The 23,631-nt window shown below is 40.5% G+C and overlaps 1 protein-coding gene across 7 annotated transcripts in view; it reads left to right on the plus strand.

Annotated features, from left to right (window-relative positions):
- The first annotated feature begins 3,983 nt into the window (after positions 1-3,983).
- ADD1 (adducin 1) overlaps positions 3,984-23,631 on the plus strand; it is a 62,809-nt gene continuing 43,161 nt past the window's right edge. For 3 of the 7 annotated variants that reach the window (XM_041458844.1, XM_041458878.1, XM_041458886.1), the window contains exon 1: positions 3,988-4,130. The gene's annotated coding sequence lies outside the window, so the exon portion shown is untranslated. Of the gene's footprint in view, positions 4,152-23,631 lie in introns of all 7 variants that reach the window. The other 4 variants (XM_041458895.1, XM_041458869.1, XM_041458862.1 and 1 more) reach the window with 4 other exon arrangements.

A 23,631-nucleotide genomic window follows, 5' to 3' on the forward strand; every position in this document is an offset into this window, starting at 1 on the left:
AAAACCCAAAGCCCAGACCTTCACAAAGACTATTGCAACATGAGAAGAGAATGTTGGTTGCTAGAGTTCCTTTGTGTAAAGCAATCCTTGCACCTTTGGTTCTGTTTAACTGCAACTGCTGTTAACCAGCTTGAACCATGTAGCTCCATTTACATTTTATCTCAGTCATGTATAAAAGTTTTCTCATGTCCCCTGAGCATAAAGTCAATGTTTTTCCAATTTAAAGCCAAAGTGGCCTCTCAGATTAAGATTGTATAAAATTTGGCAACATTTAGTATCAGCCTCTTCCAGCTGCTCTGCCCTTTTGCCCACCTGCTATTTCAGTTCTCCTAATTTTTCTTCTTTTTTCCAGCTCAAACAAACCTCAGATGTGTTTTTGTTTGATTGTGGAGAGAAATGAAAGTAGACCAGAATGCACCTTTTTGCTCCATGTAATCTTTCTATTGAACCTACATTAAAATTGTTTCTACATGCTATTTTCAGTCCATTGGGAAAGTTCTCCTTCCTTGCATAAATGAGTAAAATTCAAAAAAGAGCTTCCTCTGAAGAATAAGAATTCATGTACTTCAGACATAACCTTACATACAATGACCAACTTTAGTAATACTACAAATAAACAATGAGATATTATTACTGGTGTTACGCACAGCTGAAATGAAGGTAACCCATTACATAACTTTGAAAAGGGCATTTAAATGCAATCATTTCAAAGACAAATCCCTCATGAGCTTTTCAATAGTAATGCTGCATGTGTGTAAGCTGCCTTGTCCCACTTCCAGCAGAGTCCTGGGTGCCAGTGAGAGAGGCAGCACTCAGAGGGCTGTTCTTGGGGTATTTTGTACAGGTAACTTGTTTGCCCCCACACACTCTCCCAACACTCCAGCTCTGGTATGACTGGCCAGGGACTGGCTTTTACTTTGCTGGCACAAGGAAGTTTTGCTGCTAAGACTCTCCTTTTGCAGGGCCATGGGAAAAGCAACAGAGAATTCACATATAGGCATTGTTTTATTTGGAGGATCCAGAACTTTTTCTGGGAAATGGAGTAGGTCTGTGTGAGATGAAGACAATGATGAGAGTAGGCAAACAAGTCCTGCCCAGTTAGCAGACTGTCAGGACAGAACAGTTCTGGCAGGTCAGGAGAGAAAGATCTATCTTACTGCTACCTTACTATAGTCCCAGTTTATAGGTGAGAAAACTGACCTGGAACTGCTTACGTGGGGTAAGTGTACCCCATATAAAGGAAAAGACAAATGTCCTAATGCCAGGTGTGGGACATCAGACTAGTGCTGTGCTTCTCTCAGGCAGTGAGAAGCCACCTGAGCATGAGAAGTGTTAATGCCAGGCAAAGAGGTCAGGTGCATAAAAATAATTGTACAGTACAATTTTTTCTGGCATCTAGTAAAGCCACATTAAAATAATTTGTAAATTAATACATTCACACTGACTCTTTTATTTGACACTCTGTGATGTGAGTCCAGTGCTGCTGCTGCTGTAGCCTGCTGAGGAGAACAGCTATGATTTGAAAGCCAGGAACCATTCTCCAGTACATGTACAGGTGTGCATATGGCAAGTGGAAGCCTACTGGCAACAAGCTTGCCTTGGTCTTTTTCTCAGAACCCTCACCAGCAGCCCAAAATCTTGAAGGAATCAAATACTGAAGGCTGAAAAACACAGTGTAGTTCATGTTGTACCTTTTATTGTAGCTGTAATGCTGCAAAAAAAACCCAGCTGGTAAGAGTTAACAGAGACAAGTTCTTTGTGTCTTAAATAATGCAGAAGTGCTTTCTGAGATTATCTTGTCTTTTTTCTGCAGCAGAGCGCACAGCTTTAGTCTGTGCCAGTATTTATGAGCCCTCTCTTGAGTTTCTGCCCATGTAACCCTGCCTTTGCCATTGCACCAGCACTGCCCTTCCTGCAGCTGGGCAGAGGCAGGTCAGGAACCTGGGCAGGCCAAAAACTGAGCAGGGAAGATAAACACAGTCCTGCATCAGCTGTCACAGTCTCAGCCTGTGGAGGGAGTTGGCTGATTCAGCAGAAAGCTGCACCCCCACTTTCCCCCCCATTTTTCTTTCAGATTAGCCAGGTGAAACAATGGCCTCGTGATTATGGGAGATAATGCAAGGGGCAGGGGGAAAGCTGGAAGGGGAACAGTAGGAACTTGTGCCCTTGGGCAGGTCACAAAGTAGGACAGCAGAAGAGAAAGGTAAGGGAACAGCACTCACCAGCAGCACAAGAGCCAACGGGAGCTGATGAAAGGCATCCTTTGATCAGCTCGAGCTGCTCTTGTCACTGCACCCTGCAGTTACACAAGCACTTTGAGCCAGCACTGCCAGAGAAAGAAATTACCCTGCCCTCCCCCAGCCCTGGGCACTGCTGCTGCCCTCAACATTCCCATCCTTCCTGCCACTGCTGGTCTCAGAGACACATACTGAGCTGGAGAGGAAACCCATTGACTTTGAAACAAAGCAGTATTTTTTTGCTGAGTTACATCTAACATGGATTAATTCTCCCATTTACTTTCTGAGACAAGAGAGAGATCTATGTGTTAAATGCCTTGGTGAGAAAGGGAAAGAAATGAAGAGAGATGCCAGGATGGAGTATTTTGACAAGTAATCAAAGAGAAGACACTGCATGGGGCAGGTGGCTGGAGCCTGCAGGTGCAGAGCAGGGACAAGAGTATGCTGCCATGTGTGTACACACATCCACTGGGTCTACAGGGATCAGCACCAGGCTCGCAAAATGATTTTAATCTGTCAGGCTTACAGCAACGGTTCTTATAAAAAATGTTCAGACACGATTTGCTAATCATTAGTAACTACACTAACACATGTCCAGCTGTGGGATGGTTTTGATTAAGCAAATCCATGTCCAGTAGGGCCTTCTTGTCAGATGTGCTGTAATCATTCTGTGTCATCACCTGACACCTGAACCACCACTGCTGGTGGCTGAATTCACAGACACGTTTATGCACATCTCTGTGGCCTGTTTTTAGGTAAGTGGAGTGTTGCCTTGGTGGAGGTGGTTGGAGCAGGCTAGATTCCTCCCACATTCCACAGGAGGTATTTATGGATCCTGAAATCCATCAGATTCTACTCACTGGAGTCTTCCCTACATATGGGTAACTCGGGGATGGGGTTATAGACAGCAGAGGAGAAGGGTTTACTGTTTCTGAGAGCTTGTTCCCAGACCACCAAGTCTTCATTTGTCCCGTGGCAGGCAGCATTCTATACAACACGCAGACGTGTTGTAACCACCAAAAGACCAGCAAAATTAAAATTATACAGAAACGATACTACAAACGGACAGAAAATAGACAGCAGAAGAAGTTAACTTTATAGTTGGTGCCGTGACTGTAACAAAGCGAGGATTCTCCAAGGATTCAGAAGACCTAAGGAGGCGATTTACAAAGCTCGTCAGGCTGCTCTGTGCAGGCTGTGCGATGTATCCGCACACCTCCTGAAGCGCGCGGCTTCTCGCCGGCCTGGCGTTTCACATCCGGAGGATATTCCACTGATTAAACACCTTGGGTAGTGACAGGTGTCTCTAGCCCTCGCCAAGGCAGGTCTCAAGCCCGAGTCCTGCCCTCCTGGATCGCCCTGGCCTTGCCGAGCTGACAGCGATCGGACACGGCCACGGCAGCGCGATAGCGAGCCCTTATCGCAGCGCGTCCTCGCCGATTAGCGATGTCTGCTAGCGCCTATCTCCCGGCCCGCTCTAAGATAAGCTTCCCAGGCGCCGCACCGCTCCTTTCCGCTGGGATCCAGCGCCAAAAGAAGCCCTTTCCCTGTGTCCGAAGGCTCTTCCCAACCTGTTCCCGGCCGCCCGGGCCCACCCGGCGCTCCGGAGCCGCGGGACCCGCCAGGGGCGGCCCGGCCGCACCGCCCCTCGCCCTCCGCTCCTCACCGCCAATGGGAGAGCCGCTTACTCGTCGGGCGCGCGCCCTCCCGCCAATGGGCGGCGCCGTTGTTGGGCTTGCGGGCTGTGGAAGCCGCACCCTGTCGGGCGGGGGCCGCTCGGTGCCTGAGGGGGCGGCGGGAGCGGCGGGAGGCGGGGACCGAGACAGCGACAGCCTCGCCAGGGGACCGGCCGCGGCGGCCCCTTCGCTCTCGCCCCTTCTCGTCTGTCCTCGGGTGAGCGACGCGGCGGTGACGGTGCGGAGGAGGCTGAGGGGCGCAGCCAGCGGCGGGCGGGCTGTGAGGGGGAGACGGGCGCTGCGGGGAGGGGAGGAGGGGGCGGCAAGGAGAGGCTGGGGCGCAGTCACTGGAACCGGCTCGGTAATCCCGGAGGGGAGCGGAGGGGGCCGTGTCTGCCTGGAAAACGTGGCGGGGCGTGCGGAAAAACCATCTGCGCGCAGCGGTGAGGGGCTGCGGCGGGCTTGGGGTCACCGCGGAGGCGGGGGCAGGACGGGGGGCTGCGGTGCCGGCCGGGATGGCGGCGGGGCTGAGCTGCGGGGGCAGGCTGCTGCCAGCCTGCCTCGGGAGGCGCGGTGCCCATGCCGTGCCCGCCGGGATGCTCCGGCCGCCGCCGCAGGAAGCGGCCGCTCGGCGTTGGAATCTCCATTGCGCCCAAGCGCTGCGGCTGCCGGCGCTGCCCCCGCCGCCCTTCTGCTTCACCTGCCCCTTGTGCCAGCCCGAGTGGTGACCTGCGGACTGTGCGGGGCGAAATGCGGGCTTTGGAGAGTCCAAGTCATCGTCCGCAGAGCACGTAGGAGCGAGGGAGGATTTGGGATGTGTGTGTGCGGTGTTGGGGATTGGCGGGGCACCAGCGGCAGACGGGCAGTTGTTTTGTTTCCTCTGCTGGAAGGGGTATCTACGTTTTAGCGTTTCTAGGGTCTGCTTTTGATACAAAATGTCACATGCCTTTCTGCACGTAATTGCTGCACACTCGCTGCGCTGCTTTTAGGGTTGATTCTTAATCTATGTTGGCTTTAGTTAAAACTAGCAATTAGGGAGGGGGAAAATCCAGTCAAGCTGGAAAAATACCCATGGCTGTGTTGAGGTGGGGGCTAGGAATAGCACTGAATTTACATCTTTCCTGAGATGCTGCTGTAGCTCTGTGGCGTAAGCTCGCTGCTGGTTTGGTTTTATTCTTTGCTTTTTGGAAAGTTGCTGTAGATCACAACATTATTGTAAACCAAAGGTATTCCGTTTTCTTGCTCTGTGACTTACATTTTTACACAGAGCTTTACAAAACACATCTGCCTTGAGCTTATGAATTCTCAAATTGCAACTGCTGCTGGATAATTCCTGTGTGCTCTGCTGAAAGCTACAGGTATCTCCCTGCAGACAGGCTGTTTACAGCTCTGGTTCTTGTAACGTGACTCTGTGCCAATGGAATTCTTGACAGTCCTTAATTGTCACAAATTCAGTTTTCTGGTGTTTGTGGGTTGGATTTTTTTTTTTTTTTTTTTTTGTTTGTTTTTTCTGTTTTTAATAGACCAAAAGAATTTAAAGGCATGCAGACTATAAGATCGGCTTCCATTTTTGTTAAATTAAATATAATGTATAAAAATTCTGTTTCTCAGTAAGGAAATATTCTTTTTAGAGCACTTGTGTAATAAGCGAGGAAAAAATGCGACTATGGGTGAGACTGCTGAAACAGGTGGCTTTGGTATGTCTTTATATTCAGTAAACAGATTTGATGCCAGCAAATTTGATATAATCTTGAGTGAATGTAATGATCTATATGATTTGCCTCACAGAATTTAAACTTGGTGGTTTTCTGAGGAGAGTTTTGAAGAAGAGGCATTTGCAAGTTTTTGCATCTTTGCTGTAGCAGGATCATATGTGCATTACTGTGTTTGCATGTTTAAGTGTCTTGTCGTTTTACTGGTGTGAAGTTCTATGCTGACAATAGTGCTTTTTAGCCAAAAACTATTGTGTTGACTGAATGTTTTCTTTCTGTGCTTGATGATTATAAGTGTGAAAAATCTGAATGTACTTCATCTGAAGCAAGTGTTTTTGCTGGCATGTTTTGCCAGTAAGTTCATTAGAGTATGGTTCACTAATGCTGCAGAGTGAAGGAGGTCATTTACTGAATCAGTCTTTTTCTGTGACAGTTTTTTTAGGAGTATCCAACAGAAAATGACTCACCTCTTCTCATTTTTTGAGACTCACCATCAATGTTAAATGTTCTTTTGCACGTATGGGTAGGCCTCTGAGCAGCCTGGGCTAGTGGAGGATGCCCAAGGCAGGGGGTTCAGAACTAGGTGATCTTCAAGGGTCCTTCCAGCCCAAACCAGTGTGTGATTCTGTGTATGGACTTGGAGCATCTGGTGAAATTAGGTAGAGAAAACCTCTTTGAGCACTGAGAGACTTTGACAGAAGCAGGGCTAAAACTGTTTCTGCCCCAAGTCTTGGTTTTTGAAGTGTAATTTCACATCATGAGCTGAACTGCCTTTAGCAAGTTATCCAAAATTCCATGACTTGGTATAGGAGGAAAAAAAAGAATTTTGAAGTAGCCGATTTTGTTACTATATAGAATTAAATAATAGAACTGAAAGTTTCAAACTAGGAGAAGACTGCTTAGCATGTTGATTGCTACTAGGCATACTTCTATGTGACAAATGCTTCCTGAGGAGCCTAGGCAGTATATCTTGCACCCACTGCTTTTCTGACTGGTAGAAATAGCTTTCTTAATTATTGAAGAATTGTAGCAGTGGTGAATAGTGAGTAATTTGTAAACCCCAAACTGTTGCTGTGCAAATGAGCCAGTCCTGCTTTGAGGGAAAAATGCATATTAATAAAACTTGCCCACTACCTCAGTGAAGTATAGTGAGTCAATGTGGCTTTTGCTGTGCAGCAGAGACACCTGAGGCATGAGGGCATGAAGAAAAAACCATGCTGATTTTCTGACTTTGGTGGCTCCTAAATTAGAACTTACTTTTGGACCAGGCTGCACCACAAAGTGATTTGTGAAATAGCACTGTAGCGGTAATTCAGACTGCAGCTAAATATTTCTGTGGAAGTTTTAGGGTGGTATATGCTTTATATTTGAAAAGTGAATGTGAGCAGATGTGAATGTAAGTTTACTCTGCTGATTCCATTGTGCAGGTCATTTGACATCTGCTGAGGAACCTGTCCAAAGCTCTTCTGCTAAGTTATGCATCTTCTATAATAACAGATTCAAAAGCAGATATATTTTAAAAATAGTAGAAGTCCCTAGCTTACCTAAGTTAGGCAGTTTTCATTCATATAATTTAATCAGCCTCCTCAGGGGAATAGGAAAATATTACTTACTTTTGCTACTTATTCAGCATTTCTCTTAAAAAATATTCTGGTTTTGCTAGGGCTGAGAGCAGGAGCTGTACAAACCTGTCAGTAGAGAAAGGTGTAAAATGTAAAGCGTGTGAACCAGTTGCTTTCCTCAGGAAAGCTTTTCATTAGAGGTAGTAAAGCTTAAAAAGTACTGGTTATACAGATTTTGATCTCTAGTAATTTTTACTTTAAATGTACCCTTTTCTATGGCTACTTTTTCTCTCACTTTAAAGTATCATGTGTACAATAAGAGGGTTCTGTAGGAATATATGATAACATCTGTTACCATCTCAGTAAGCATCTCTTGTTTATTGAGAATTATTTTGATAGTCTTTAGACAAATTGAAGCAAGTAATTGGTTTCTTTGCTCACCACACAGTGGATGTTGTTTACTGTGGTCTTGTCAGTTCAGAAGGTTTAGTGGTTGGTAGTTGCAAATGTTGTAGGGGAAGAGGCTCCAGGAAACGCCCTTTTCAGAAGTACTGCTTTTCAAATCAGGTGTAAGCTGAGATGGGTCATTTGCCATCAGGACTCGGGCTCAACATCCCAGCCAGTGGTCCTGGTCTTGAATAAGTTTAAGTGTTGCTGCTACCCTGGGGAATTTCAGAGTCTAACTGTTCTTCACTTCAGGGCAATTAAATGTTTGGTGCAGAGGTGGATTTGAATAACTGCTGCCCATCGGGCTGGCTGACCAGAGTGCCTGCTCGTGTTGCTGGACTGACTCTGACCTTTCAGAGAAACTGAAAACGTTGTCCTTGAAGGTGTAGCCAAACAGGAGTGACAACTTCTTCAGTCCCTTCCTGACTTCCTCCCTTTGACCTTGCTTATTGGATTGCATTCCGAGGAATGATCTCTGCTTGCTCTGCTGGATTCAGTTGTTATCCACTGAAAGATCAGCCTTTCAGACTCACATCAGTTGCACTAACAAGTGGTACATCATAGAGTTTTTCACTATCACTTATTTGAATTGTTTTCCATGCAGATTAATTAAAAATTAGCAAAAATGAAAGCAAATCTCAATTCAGTTTTAGAACTGTGATATTATGAGCTACTCTTTTAAACTGGGATTTGGCATATGTGTGCTCTTCAGACTAATCAAACATTCCTTTGCATTTTTAACTGACTAATGTCTTTTTTAAATCACTGATTTTTGTACCATATGTTACGTATGATTTTCAGATCTAGACTCAGGAAGTCTGAAAAAATAAGAAGTAAAATATTTCAGAATTTTGAGATTTTGTTTTTCTTTCATATACCTAACTGAAGTGCTGTAAAGGGGTCATGGAAGCAGTAGTAAATGCAGTTAATCAATAACAGTTTATGGTATTTTTGGTACTTTCAAATAAAATGAGTAGATGATTGTTGTGATGCAGTTATGCTCCAAAGAATAGGGGGCAACAAAAAAAACAGATCTAGGTTTTTGGTTGAAATAAATAAACGTGTAAAAGCAATTTTGGATTAAAAACTGTAATTTGACTTGGAGCCATAGAAACTTCGGGTTTTTGGGGGGTTGTTTTTGATTTGTTTGTACAAATTTCAAGTGTGTTGTATTGCTTTTTATGCTTCTATATCTTGTTTTCGGTCTTGCATCTTGAGAGGTCTGATACACTATTTCAATTCTATTATAGTTTATGCCAGATTAAACCAGAAAGTGTTGAGGAAAACCTTGACCCATGGAAACTGTCTTCTCTGTTTTTCTGTTGCCTGTTTTGTGTTGTTGCTGTTTGGGTTTATTTCTTTTGTGCTGTTCTGTGTGTGTGTTACAAATGACTGAACATAAAGTCACTGTTGGTACATTGTGACTGTGGAGATGAAGAATAAAGCATACCCTAAAGTTTAGTGTTTTAACAGATGAAGCAATTTCTTCAGGTATTGTCACTGCGAAATATTGATAAAAATCTATCAAGTGTGTGCACTTGTGAAGCCTCCATTCCATCTAAATTTCATTGGAAAAACACATTGCTGCTGTTGTGCATTAACTGAGAGGTACCATATACTCGGCTTTTTTCTCCAAAAGGTCTTGTCTAGCTAAGCTTTGTGTGGTGACCTTGAATCAGCACAGCTTAAAGTGTTCCAGAGTTAAAGCGACTTACTCTATTTTTCTCTTAAACTGTTAGCTACACCCAGCATTCTGATGCTGAATTGAACAGGAAAGCGGTGACTTCGAACATAAAAGGTTTTTGCCAGTACGTGGCGGAGATGTGATGGCCACACTTGTGCCCCTGCTGAGAGAGGGCCGTGGCTCCGGGTTGCTCTGGGAAGCAGGAGCGTGGCTGAGCGGGGTCACACACCCGCAGCTGTCGGGGCATGGCGAGCTCTGAGCAGCGCCGCTCTTTGCTGCCGCTGCCTTGGCCAGCCTGGGTGAGCAGTGAGCGCGGGAGGGAGCGCAGGACTCACACAACGTGTAGGGGGAACATGAGAACTTAAAAAGGATAAATAGGGAAGCATATGAGACTTCAGTTGGTAGCAAATAATGTTTCATTAGTTATGTCATTTTTTTCTAGTTGTTTTCAGTTTACTGGAAACTTTCAATGATTTTCAGGTAAAATTCTACACAGCTAATGTGTCACTTCATTTTTAAATGTCACTTCAAATTTCCATATGATTTGAATAACAGATTCAGTGTAAAGCACAAGATTCTATTTTGATTCCAAAGTAAATTTTCTTTCCTTACTGTGGATATTATTTTTAAGTCTACTAGTACACAGTGAAGTGTGGGGTTTTTTGGTTTTTTGTTTGGGTTTTTTTTTTCCCCCACCCTCTTGGGCTTAGAGTAGAATTTATGAGATGGTGAGTCTTCAAAGGCAGTCTGGTGATTTCAGTTATAACTGATAACTTGGAAATATTTTGGAATAAATTTATGTCTTTTATAGGTAAATTAAGGATAAAATAGTTTTGTTTTTGTAAATTATTTTTTCATTAAGTATTGGTGGCCAGAAGTATACAGTTAAAATTTATTTGGATATGTACAGTGTTTATGGTACAGCATTACAATGGTTTTGAATCTATTAATAGGCAGAAAAAATAAATTAATAATGACCTTAGATGTTTGCTTAGATCTCAGTTGTACATATAAATCTATGGCTTTTCCCTTTTTAGTTATATAGAGATTTTGGTAAAAAGTCAGTGAATTCTGTAGGGCTTTCCCAAAGCAAGTGAATCATACATGATGGAGAGGGACACAAGGTATCAATCCTTTATCCAAAGGAAAGCTGTTTCATCTCTTGTGTATCAGGAAGGTTGGTGGGTGGGTTTCAATGCAATGGACTCAAATAGGACCATCCTGTCATTCTTTCATTCTGTTGCTGCTGTAACTCAATGTCTGTCTGTCCGTCTGTGTGGTTTTCCACTTTGCTTTCAATCTGCTTTAGAACTTGCGCTGATCTTGATGCTGCTGAGTTACAAAGACCATCTTATACTGAGTTTCTTGCCTCTCCCCTGGAAGGAGAATTTGTGGTAGCAGCATAGGGTAATGATTTTGACAGGTGGGATGTCCACTTCTAGATCTGCCAGTGGGACACTTTCTTTGACCCAGTTCCAGTCTGTTAGTGGAGGTGCTGGTTTGAGGACAAGGAGAGGCCAGTGAAGGTGCCTATGCCCTTGCTTCACACAAGTGGAATGACAATCCTTCCAGTATCCTCCTATTTTCCCTCACTACAGAATCTTGGAGAGGAGCCAAGAGCAGGGAACATAGTGAACAGTTTGCTGCACAACTTGGAAGAAGGTAGTCTCTGAAATTGTCCTCTGGCCTGCCCAGCCACCAGGAAATAAAGAGCCTTTTGGCAGTGGGTCAGCAAAAGCCAGAAGTGGTGAACAGAAGGCTGGGAAACATGCTTAAAATCTGAATGTCAGCCAGGAAAGCTGGACTTAGGCAGTCTTGCAGATTATGAGGGCAGCCTTATTAATTGAACATGCTGGCTGGTGGAAAAGATGCCTGAGGCTTAGAGTCTTTATGGGTCAATATTTACCACTAAAGTGGGGAGACAACTCTCCACACCTCAAGCAAAGCTCAGTGTCAAAATTAAACCTTTGTAGCTGCATTTGCCGCTGCAGGGTTTGGGATCCTGTCTAATGTGAGCTGGTTAAAGCATCAAGATAGCTGCTCTCCCAAAAAGACAGAGACTTCTATTCTTCTTGCTTTTTAAATCAGTCACTAACATATGTTAATGTTTTATATTGTTAATGTATAATTATAATTGTTAATAAAACGTTGTTAATGTTTTATATAATGTTTAATGTTTATGTGATTTTGTATTTAGAAGTGATCATTCATTTATTAAAACATTCTGAAATACTAAGAATGTTAAAAATTGCACAATTTAAAAACAAGTGAATACTTAGTTGCTTAGGTTATCCTGGGTTTGTTTTTTAGAATATCACCTTTTTGAGGAGCTTAAGCTTATTTCTACATTCCCTGATTTTTGGGATCATTACTGTGCCCACATATGTTGTTGAAACATGTTGGTTCTGTTCTGTATGTCTGTATGTTCTGTTCTGAAACTATATTTTCAGAAATTCATTACACCCCCAAGGCAAATGGGGGAACATTATTGCCCATTTTCAGTAGTGTAGCTACTCAGGTCACTTAACAAGAATGAGGCAGATTTCAAATGGCTCTTTTTCTTTGCAGACCTTTAATCAGAACTAGACACCTTCCTAAATAATTCTGTTATTGGTTGCTGGTATGAAGACCTGTTGTGATGCCAAATATGTGTTTTATGGTAGAAGGAAAAGGTGAGGTCTGAAATGTTGTATTTGCTACTTTGTTTCGTGTACTACAGTTTTTGCTTGTTTAATTTAGTCCTTAATTAGATGTGTTTATCATTAATGAATAGGATGAATTCAGTTAATTTGACTGAAACTCAAATCTAAATTTATTCTTTCAAGGATTTTATGATCTGAGAGAGTAATCTGGTAATTTTCCCCTCCCTCCTCTTTGTTGCTATGGTAATCCTAAATTGGAACCCTGTCTCTGCAGACTTTTTTTCCCCCCCTTTTCCCCCAAGTAAGTAATAGCTGTGCAGTCTATTCTCAAGCCAAAATATTGATAATACAGGTTTTCTTGTTGCTTTTTCTTTATTTGGCTGATTGGAGGTGAAGCTGAAATTAAGCAGCTTTAACTTGCCTTTCCTTTTTCTAGCTCTCAAGAGACTTTGTGGCATAATTTTTTGTATTCATGTTTTACACAAACATTGTTTAAGGGAAAAGCAAGGAAAAAAAGGCTCAACTAAAGCAAAAAGACCCAAATGTGTCTGAGTGTCATGAAATGGCATATTTATAATTGCAACTGCAGAAGTGATCATTCAAATTGCAAAGTCCCTAAGTTGTTTAGCATCCAAATGTTCTTGCAGTTGCAGTTTACAGCAGTGTTCAGGGCTTATTTGATGAGGTGCTTTCAGCTACTCCTGGCATGGCTGAACTTCTGATGCAGTAATAAATGCAGGTAATTCTGGCAACTGTATAAAATATTTGTGTTCTTACTAAATTTTGGTTTTTATCCATGCAGAAAAAAGTAGAGACACAAGATCAAGCAGGGTTGATAGCCAATTGAAAAGGATCCTCGGGAGTAAGCAGAAAACCCTCTTACTAAATTTTGGTTTTTATCGATGTAGAGAAAAGATCTAGCAGGGTTGATAGCAAATTGAAAAGGATCCTCGGGAGTAAGCAGAAAACCTAAATAAGACTCTTCATGTGTCTTGTCAGGAAGCATGGGGGTAATGAAATAAGACTAAAAATAATTTAGATACTTGAGAAAGACTGCATGGAAAGCTTACCTTGATTTTCAGTGAAGACATTTTGAACACATGCACATCTGTATAACTTCGCTTCCTGATGAAATGAAGTTATAAAGATGATTTCCATTAAGGTGAAGCCCAACTTGCAGGGTGCATATTAGTGGAACTGTGTAACATTTACTCTGCAATTTTGAAGCAGGTGATTTGTGTAATTAGAAACTCAGTTGCAAGAATTGTTATTAAATGGCAAGGCAAAAGGATATTGGAGGGGTGGAGAACAGTGAAAGTACTCACAACTTTAAGAGGGAAAGGTGATTTGGGATAGTAATTGCATTATTAGTGGGACTTTAATATACAGAGATTTGTTTAAATTTAGAATGAAAAGCTGTTCTGTGTTGAGGTAAGATGAAAAGGGTATGAAGTGATACAGCTCCCAGCAGAGGAAGATTTGTCAGAGAAATCTAACACCTCTTTTTTGTAGGATCCCTGACTTCTTGGAGAGGATACATGGTTAGATCTGACCCCTTGTAACTTAGAATGTGCATGTGTAATGTGCAGTATGATTCCATGTGAAAACTAGAGGCATGTTTTTGTGACAATTGATGTTGAATGGTAACAGGATGTGTCAAGTATGGGCAGAACTTGATGACCAGTGGATGATGTATTGAACTATGCAAGTAGTGCAATTTGTCAGGACCAGTTTTGAGATTTAGTATTTTCATTAAAATCATTTATCCATTCCTACTTCTCGTGCCAATCTCATGATCTTCATCAGATGTCAAGCATCACCAATACAAAAAAAGGTTTTGCACAGAACAAAGGTGAGCCCTTAAGACATGGCCAGTAGGAAATGGAGTCGTATCAAAGAGCATTAAAGGCATTGTAACACTTCAGGATGACAAACCTATTAGAGTTAGCAGTGGAGATCAGTATTAGGATAACAAGTACACTGTTGTTGCCCTGCTAATATTTTTCTTTAAAGAAGTAAAGGTGTATTGACTTTTTCTTGTACTGGTGAAAGTTTACCTCAAAAACTGCATTTAATTCCTATAACCCACCATCAAGTAAAAAGGACATTTGGACTAAAAGAGTAAAAGAGATCCATGGACTAATTCCTGGAACTCAGAGAGTGTTGTCTTTGATCTGGGAAAACAAAGCATGGAAGAGGTTGCTCTTCATAAAAACGAGTGAAACAGCACAGGTGGGTAAGAAGAGCTTTTTATGCTTGAGGTGTAAGAACAAATGGGTATAAACTATCCAAGAACAAACCTAATCTGGAAATTAGAAAAAATGGTTCCTAAGCAACGGAGGCATAGGAGTCTGCAACAGCCTTCCCTTAGGAGTAGTGCAATAAGGCTGTCTTTAAGGTGGAGCTGGTTAGCTTATGTAAGAGGGGGGAGGGGATGTAATGTCGTTTTCCACCCTACCTTGGGATCTGAACTGCTTGACCCGGAATATCTGTTCCCACAGTTCCTGTCTTTAGTTAAAGATGGTGCAATAACTTGGCCAGATACTGCCCAGACACCAGTGGGTACACTGGGGGTCTCTTTCTTGGACAAGTGCACCAGTTGCATTCTGAGGGATAGAAATGCTTATGTCAGGGGATAATAAATCTTAGACAAGTAGGTTGTTTTAAATATTGTTTAACAGAATATGCTACATCACGTTTTTTCTGGTGCCTATATATAGTTTTGCCTTAAGAAACTCCAAGTCAACATTTAATAGGTTTTGTAATGAATCCTGTATTTTCTTCTCCTTCTGTCCTGTGTGATTGAAGGGAGCTGCCCACAGCACATGCACAGCTATGTCATTGTCTTCATATTTCTCTGAAAATTCTTCTTTGAGCTGCTTAAAAATAGCTCCCATTGGTGCAAGCTGAAGGGTTGATGTGGTGAAAATGCTCTATACCATGTTGCTGTGTGTTGCCCGGTTATTCCTGTGTATTGTCCTAAGACTGTCCGTCTAATAAATTTGGAATGTTATTTTTGAGGAGGCATTGTGCCTTTGCACTAATGAGAGACAGTCCTGTATCTCTGCCTTTTAGAAACTGATGATTTTAAAGGAGACTTGACAAAGAAAAGGGTTCTACTGTGTTCTCCCTGACAGAAGAACACTAATTGGCAAATTGAGAAATTAGTGTTGCCTGAGGTTGCAATATTTTTCTAATTTATTCAATTGTTAAGACATGTTAAATCATGATTTAATTCCTGCTGAGGTATTTCAGACCCAGGAGGGAACTTGTAAACACTCATTTGGGCAATTGTTTTATCTATATCAGTAGCTTGCATTACTGGATGTGGTTTTTATATGTGCAGAAAGAATGCTTTGTATTTTTCTCTACTCCATCTCTCTTACTTATTTGTTCTAAATGTTCATTTAGAAAGCTTCATTTTAGGAAGGAAGTTCAAGCATGGAAAGTAGTTTGGATAGGACAGGTTAGAAATTTAATGATGTTTGAAAGGTTCCTTCCTGAGTGTGCTTAACGTGTTTTATTGACTTCCCTTCAGCTGTTGGTTGAATTTCCTGTTGACTTTTTGGTCCAAATAATTGCCAATGCAGTGTCTAGCTCTCTCTGTGTGCTGAGATGATTTTTCTTGATTAATAAATTTAACAGTATTCTAATGTTTTCAAAACTAATGTGTAGAAGACTAAGAACCAGATCTTATCCCTTTAAACGACTGTATTTACACATAGTGATTAGAATGAATGGTAAATAATTACATGGGTACAATGTCAATGACATAAGTGGTACTTTGCACATGTTTAAGTGTTAGTGTTAGTTGCATCCCTAAATACAATTTTGGGAGAATAGTAATTGACAGTTAAATAATAGTTAATACTTTAAGACTTGAGTAAGTGTTCATTGTTACGTGAATATTGACTAAATTGCATTTAGCCTGTTTTATTATTTAGACATTCTGTCTTGTCATTTATTGTGGAACAGGTGTGGACTAGAGAGAGTCTCATGTATTAAAAGAAAAACCCCGAAGTCTGAAACTGTTAGTCAGTAGTCTCCAGAGCATGGATGACTTAGCAGATGTCATCTCAAGGCTCTTCTCATGAGGAGAATTTGTTTATAAATTCTGGCATTTTGAAAGAATGTATTAATGTGTGTGCCATAAGAAAACTCTACAATGTGATTATCTTGACTTTTTATTCTTGAAGTATGTTTTTCAATTAGACTGTATTGGATTTGTCATGGTAACTGAAAAGGTGTCAGATTAAAATAAACAATGTTATTGCCTTGGAGTAATAGAAATAATTACTGAAAAGTCAAACAATTCTTTTCTTCTAATTTGTTTAATGCACATGACATGGGGAACTTAACAGTTTCCTGCTTCTGGTGAACCAGGTAATATGTTTGTTGACTGATAATATACTATTAAACACCAGAGAGAAGAAAAAGCTTTCTGGCTGTATATTAACTTTTAGATTTTTTTTTTCTTTTTAGTCCTTTTATCTGTCAAAATTGGAGTATTGCTCAGTTGTCTTAAATTGAAATCTTCTTTTATTTATTGTTTGCTCTAGAACAGCATTCCTTGCAGATGTGGCCTATGCTCTAGCTAGTTCTGAAAGGGATGCAGTCAATGTTGGAATAATTTGTATTTTCGGCAGCGTGTTTAGATCTGGCGTTTTGGTCTCTTATTTCATGAGAGTTGTCAACTTTTTTCTTTTTTTATTGTGTCTTGTTAGCTGGTGCCATTTTTTAAAAAGACTGTCCTTAGAGGTAATTTTTTATGTTGACTCTGCCTCACAAACACATAAAATCTTAACTGTTTTATAAAGTGAAGGTTCATGTTGCTCTGCAGTTTCATCTTTGGAGGATAAATCAGACAAGTCTTATTTCCCTCTCTTCTCCCAGAGAACAGTGTGTGTATATCCTTTCCAAGTCTTGCTGGTTTAGGTCAGAGTCCCTGTGAAAAGATGTTGAGGTGTGACTTGTGGGGAGGGTGGGGTCTGTAGCACCTGCACAGAATGAATTTGCAGCAGGGAGACACAGTGCAGTTACTGGACAATGGGTGGTTTGGCTTTTGTTGCCATCAATTTCTTCCTAGATTATAAAAGTTCTAGAAAATGGAAACAAGTTAATTTGAGATAAGTCTTGTATAACTTGCTTGAGACTTGGAGGAGAGTAGGGAACTTAAGGATGACATCAAGAAAGTTCAGGGGTAAGGTTGATAAGAGGCTTATAAGTAAGAACAATTTAAGCTGGTAAGATATATTGCTATTGTGTGTCATTGCATATCTTCATAAAACCATCTGAATTTTATCAATGTTGATAGGGGTTCAGGAGATTAAAAGGGGGAAAATGAAATATTATCTGTCTGTTAGCTGATAGATTTATAAAATTCTGTAGTGTCTGGTACTAATAGGAAATAAAACATTGGGCAAGTATGACAAAGGAGAGAAAATGAAGGTTGGTTTAGCTTGGAGAAGACAGATGAGAAAAAGTGAAGTAAATAGAAAAATATGTTGTTCCGGTAAGGTCAGAAACAGTTTTAAAAATCTGGATTGCCTTACACAGGGGATTTCTGTAAGATTTTTTAACACATATTATGTTTGCACACTTCTAAAAAAGTCAAATTCTATCTTAGCCCATGGGACTTTCTGCTATGAAGTATTGCTACAGTCAAGAGCTTAGCACAGTGCAAAATAAGATTATACATTTTATATCAGCCATGCTCGGAATGTTAGAACATAACAGAACTTTTGTCATGGTGTAAAGCTTAAATAGTTACATTGCTGCAAGTGTGTGTGTTATTTTGTTCTTAAAACTGCCCACAGGTCATAGTTAATCAGAATATTTTGAGAGTTAAACCATTAACCATTAGTAGTTTTTGCCCCTTTAGACAAAGTTTTGGCATTTGCTTATAAAGCCCCAAATGATTTTGACTCTGACAGGTACAGAAAGTTTTGTATACAAGAAAGAACACTAGAAAATGTCTTTGTAATGAAATCAGGGCAGTTGACTGAATGAACATCAGGCTTTATATTTGAACATTAGAATTACTGCGCTTGTTTTGGTTAAAAAAAAAGAGAGAAAAGCTGTAAGATCTGGATCTTCTAATTTCTACCTTCAAAGCAGGTGAAGATGAATGGCCAATGTAAATTATATATATCTTGTGTGGGGACTTCTGGGACAGACTTCATAGAGTATACTGGTTTCTGGATATGCATAGAAAGGTAACTGTTAAAAATGGGGAAGTAAATGTCTTTAATCATAGGGCCCTATAGAATACATTTTTGTAAGATTTCTGTTGTATTTCATAAGCTTTGCTAGATGCTTTGTTACTGAACAACTCTGACAAAGTGGGAGTTGCTTGGGGCCTAATATGCACTTAAGTGTGTGGAGTGTTAGATCCTATTGACATCCCTTGAGGGCAGGAACTTCTGTTGAACAGATGTGATTGCAGGTTTGGATTGGCAGGGCTTGTTTACAAGTCCCCTCCCTGCTCTGTCTGGCAGCTCCCAGCATGGCCACACAGACAGATGTGTGGACACTGGACTCAGCCTTGTGGCCAGCCCAGTGTGGAGATGGCTTCCCACAAGGAAAAGTGAAAATAATACTGTGCTCTGGAGAAAGTATGATGCACTAAGACTGTACGGAAAGAAAGACTTGAGTAGATTTTTCTACATATAAAATACAACTGTTATAAAAACAAATACCACAGTTCAGCTTTAATGCAAGTGATTATTGTTTCCATTTGACACAGTTGTTTGGCTCATCTCCTTGGAGAGCTGCTTACCAGTTTCTAAGGTTTTGTTGAGATCAGTTGGGCTTCACATGGGCAGAAACTGCTGGCCTGTATCCAGCTGCATGCTGTTTGGGAAATCGCTTTAAAAGCTGGGTTTAGAGTTCTGGATTTGAATGCTGCATACATGTCATGGAGCTTTGCAATTTTTTATGCCAGTAGCCTCTCAGTGAACTTGAAAGAACTGCACATACATATTTTGGCAATAAAACAGTGGCAGTTGGGTTTCTAGAAAGAGTTCATTTTACAGCTTGAGTCGGGAATGAAAGTACTTAGTGCTGTGTGAATTATTCAGGATCCTTATCTGACTCCAGACTGATTTAACACATCTTTGTATCCTTGATGTCACTATTTTAATTTAACTATCTGTTTCTGGAATTATAAGCCCTATGCTGGCAGGGTGTGATTTTTAGAACACAGTGGGGAAAAGTCTCTGGTCACTACTACTAAAACATAAACAGAAGTACTGGCACTTTATTTTTAGAAGTTTTCTAGGTATTGGTGGTGGTAAGGTTGAAGGATGGGAGTACATCTTTTCTGTGGATAGAAGAGTTGTTGCTTGGATAGGGATCTGAATAAAAAACAATAAAGGTGATATTATAGCCAGTGGAGTTTGTTTTAGACAACCAATAACAAGACAGATATGTAAAAACACTGGGCTTTTTTCCTATTAATCTTCAAATATTTGTCAACTAAAGTAATCCCTGCCTAGAGATAGTCTTTAAAATTAACATTATCCATCCATCCATAATCTGGAAGCAGGGTTATGTGTCGAACAGGAGCCTTTCATGTTTTACACTGGGACTTGGGTTCAATAAGTCCACAATGCCCAGAAGCAAAATTTCAGTTTTGTTCCTTTGAGTTTAGTAACAATTTAAAATTAGTTTTTTAGAACATTAAAGCTGTGCAAAATGGTGTGTCTGTCTGTCTTTAGGTAATGTTTGGGGATGAACGTTAACAGAGGTTTGTGTGCTTGGGACTGGTGCTGTCAAAGCTGTGTGTGTGGAAGAGAGGAGGGAGAGCTGATGTGCATCTCCTGGGGTTTAGAAGTCATGGCTGAAAACACGCAAAATGTAAATGCATCCAGCCTGGCCTCTTCAGGGAAGGCAGCCTTTCTGATGGGCCAGCTTTGTACCAGCGGAGGCCGAGCTGTTGTGTCAGTTCTCCTGCGTTGTGGTGTGTGAGGCTCGACAGCCGTTCTGGTCCTTGTCCTCCTGCAATGCAAACAGAATCTCTGGGCCGTGGTTGGTGCCTGGCCTTCTGTGTTTTGAGCATGCTGCTTTGTTCTGTTCAATCTTCAACCTAGTAACGTAACCCTCTGCAACCAGGAAGGTCCTGGTTCAAAAGTAAAGAAGTAGATCTCGTAGAAAGTGTGAGAATGGCTGAGATTCTTGAAATGTTAAAGTCTGGGCTGCTAATGATTCTGAATGTGGCTTCACTAAAATGGCCAGTAAACACCGTGTTTACATGGTTTGCAGTGGCTAAAGGAGCTGGACTGCTGCTTTTCTCTCCAGATATAATTCTGAAACCCTGCAGAGAAAAATAAATAACATGTTTTTGCCACTGTCAGGTGGAAACAATGAGGATCTGAGCTGGAAGAGAAATTCTGAGTTTACACAATGTTAATTTATGCAGCCATATTCAGTTGAGTAATACTTGCCTGACAAGGGAGATGGCACAGTCAGGAAGATGGTTTTCTCATGGTGTTTCATCTGTTACCACGTGGGTGTACATGACCCTTGAGGTTTACCCAGAAGTAGGAAACTGCATAATTTTTGGGTGGGGAGCACATTCACACTTGCCTTTGAAAAAGAAAAACACAGATAAGCTGCTCCTGAAATAGTTTGTAGGGGTTTCTTGACATGCTATTTCCTAATGTGGAAAGAAGAACAATCTAATGCAGGAAAATGAGTTCTAGTAACACTTTAATTCATAGTTAATACATTTTAATCTGTAGGTTAAAGTAATCGGGAGCATTCTGAGAGATGGAAAAGAGAATGCTCTTGGCTTTGGGAGCTGTGCAATGACATGAACTTTGTCTTACTGTCACTTCTGGGACTTCTATGAAGATGGTGTTAATATCCTTTGTATAGGGCATGTATTTTAAATACTCTCCAGAAATGTTTAGTGTAAGGTGGATAAAAGATGGTGTAGCCACTGTTTTCCTAAAATTTTTCAGCTACCTGAAGGATTTACAAATATCCAATTAAGCACTATGCAAAATAATTTTTTTGAGCTTGAATAACCCTGACTGTTATCTGTCTATTTAGAAATAGAACAATGCATATGTGAGGTTCACATTTCAAAACTGTTTTTATGTGCAAGTGCAGTATAAAATCTCACATGGAAGGTTTATGTCAAGATTAATACTTAGGTTTGCATTCTTCAAAGATATTTGTTTCCTACTGCATACAGGTTTTTTAAAACTCTGTCCAATTTTACTGTGTTAAGAGAATAAATTGTGTCATAATTTGTGTAATTTTCTATCTTTCTCTCCCTCTCCCATCAAAACTGGGAAGTGCTATAAAAAAAAACTGGGGAGTGTCACTCAGAAAAACCCAAGTTGAACATGAAGGAGAAAGTAATGAAAAATTCAACATCTCTGCTGCCTTTATCTGCCTGATTCAAGCCTGCTTGAAATCTCTAGTTTTCATATTAAGCTTCTACCTTATTTCTGTGCTTTGATTCACTGTCTTCTTGCTTGAACTGGTAACACACCCATCCACAACATTTGTGCTGCTTATACATCAAGCTAACTGCTTCCAGCATAATGTCTCACTCTCTAATCAGGTAGCAATTTCTGAGTTACTTGGATGCTCTGCCAGAAAAAAATGGCAAAATTCATGCATCTAGTAATGAATATTCAGGTTAGTTCCATCTCAAAAATCTCAACTAACCAGTCTCATAATAATGTGGGGTTTTACTTGTGAGGCATGTGCTGTAGGATCTCTGAAGTTGTGGGTATATCAGTCATAAATTCATCAAGAAACTTGAATTTCTCCTTTTGGCAGTTTCCAAGTGGTGGCACATTCTGTTACTTAGCCTCTTCATCCTTCCTTGTGTGCTTTCCTAATCTTTTGGAACAGCCACACAAATTCTTTATAACTATATTAACATTTCCTGTAAAATGTCAATAAATTAATGGGCTTCTTTAATTTGGTGATAAGGGGTTATTACATAATTTTGAGTAGCAACAAGTGCTGCCAGAGTATACTTAAGATTTGTGATGTATCTGCCTTAAAAATCTATCAACAAAATGGAATATTGTTTTAAAAAAGGGCAGATTTAGTCTGCCTCTGATTCAAGTAAAAATGGCATCATGAAGTATACACCTTAAAAAAAAAAGGGTGGGGGTGTAAGTCAAAATCTCTGAAAACTAATTATCACTGTTGATGGATAGGCAAGTAACTTTTATTTTGTTCCAAAACTCTGTATCAGAGCAGGAGCAGAGAAAAACACAAGCAGAATTAATGATTGTGAAGCCTTACCATCACAAAATTAGCTGCCATTTCATACAACCTAACTTCAGTGACACTGTTCCTTATTGTGATATGTAAGAAACTTACAGATACTTTTTCAGCCTGGAAAGAAAAACTGATTTGCTTATGCATTTTTTGTTTGCCCTTGCTTGAATAGGAATGTCTTGTCTCCAAATCAAGATGTGCAAGACCTGTTATTAAGGTCTAATAATTTCTGATGAATGAAGAAATTGAACTAGAATATCTAAATTTTGCAATCATTTTTCCAAAACTCTTCCATAAAACCCACAATCAGAGTAAACTGTAAAGCAGAATCTGATAATTCATATGCTTGAATTTTAGCATTTCAGTTTGTTAGTAGACTTTCTTGATTAAAAACACTCCCAAAACTTCACTCTTTATTTATTACCACCAGTAGGTCTAGATTCACATTCAGATATCTTTTGGATAAAACCCCCATACAGAATCTTTTTCTACTCAACTTTTTAAGACATTCTAGCTTCAGCTTCTTACCAGTAATAATAAATTGAAATTTTTTCATTTAGGTGTGGTCTTTTTCATATTAGTGGTGAGATAAACAAGCTGAGTCTTGGTGTCTTTGTTCCTGTGTGTCCATAGGCAGTTCAGAGGGATTTTGGGCAAGCCACCTTCAGTGTTACTGTCTGTGGGCTTGTATCCTCAGACTGTAGTGTGGGATTCCCCTTAACAGTCTGATAAATTCTAGGGCTGACTTGAACCCTTGGAATACAGTACTTTTAAATTTGCTCTATCGTTGTCAATACAATTGTATTTAAATCTAAAATGACCTGGTTTGAGGTTTTTGTATCTGATCAGTTTAAGAGTTTATCCCAGGACATCTTCTGTTCCAGAGGGTAGTGTCCAAGTGACTAAGTCAACAGATTCATCATTCCAGATTCAGAAATTTTTTCAGTTTTTAACCTAAATTAACACTTAACCCAACCAAACCCATGAAATAGTTCTCATGCTTGCACAAAGTGAAACTGTAGCTTTAACAAGCCTGAAGGCGATATTTTTATTATTTGTATGTAACTGAGGGAAAAAGAGTCTAACTGCTTTTCTCTCCCCTGTAAATAAATAAAGACACCAAATGTCATCCAGCTGTTCTGGAAGAAGTTACTGTTGCAGAGTAGTTCAAAGGGTTAAATGACATTGTTCTGTTCATTGCCAACAGGCTTCAGAAATCTCATCCCTTGCTATTCAGTCTCCATGAAAATAACTGGATCCTGGCCAGAATGGGGCCGCTTTGCCGATGCACTGCTGCATTCAGTTGGTCCTTTATGCATTGTGATACTGATATTTTATGTGTGAATACGTAAAGTTACTGAAATTTCTTGCATTTTCAAAGTATCAAGGAAGTATCTATTTGTATTGGAAAATGAGTTTCAAG

This window comes from Pyrgilauda ruficollis, unplaced genomic scaffold, assembly GCF_017590135.1.
Source record: "Pyrgilauda ruficollis isolate IOZ18807 unplaced genomic scaffold, ASM1759013v1 scaffold1, whole genome shotgun sequence".
NCBI lineage: Eukaryota > Metazoa > Chordata > Aves > Passeriformes > Passeridae > Pyrgilauda > Pyrgilauda ruficollis.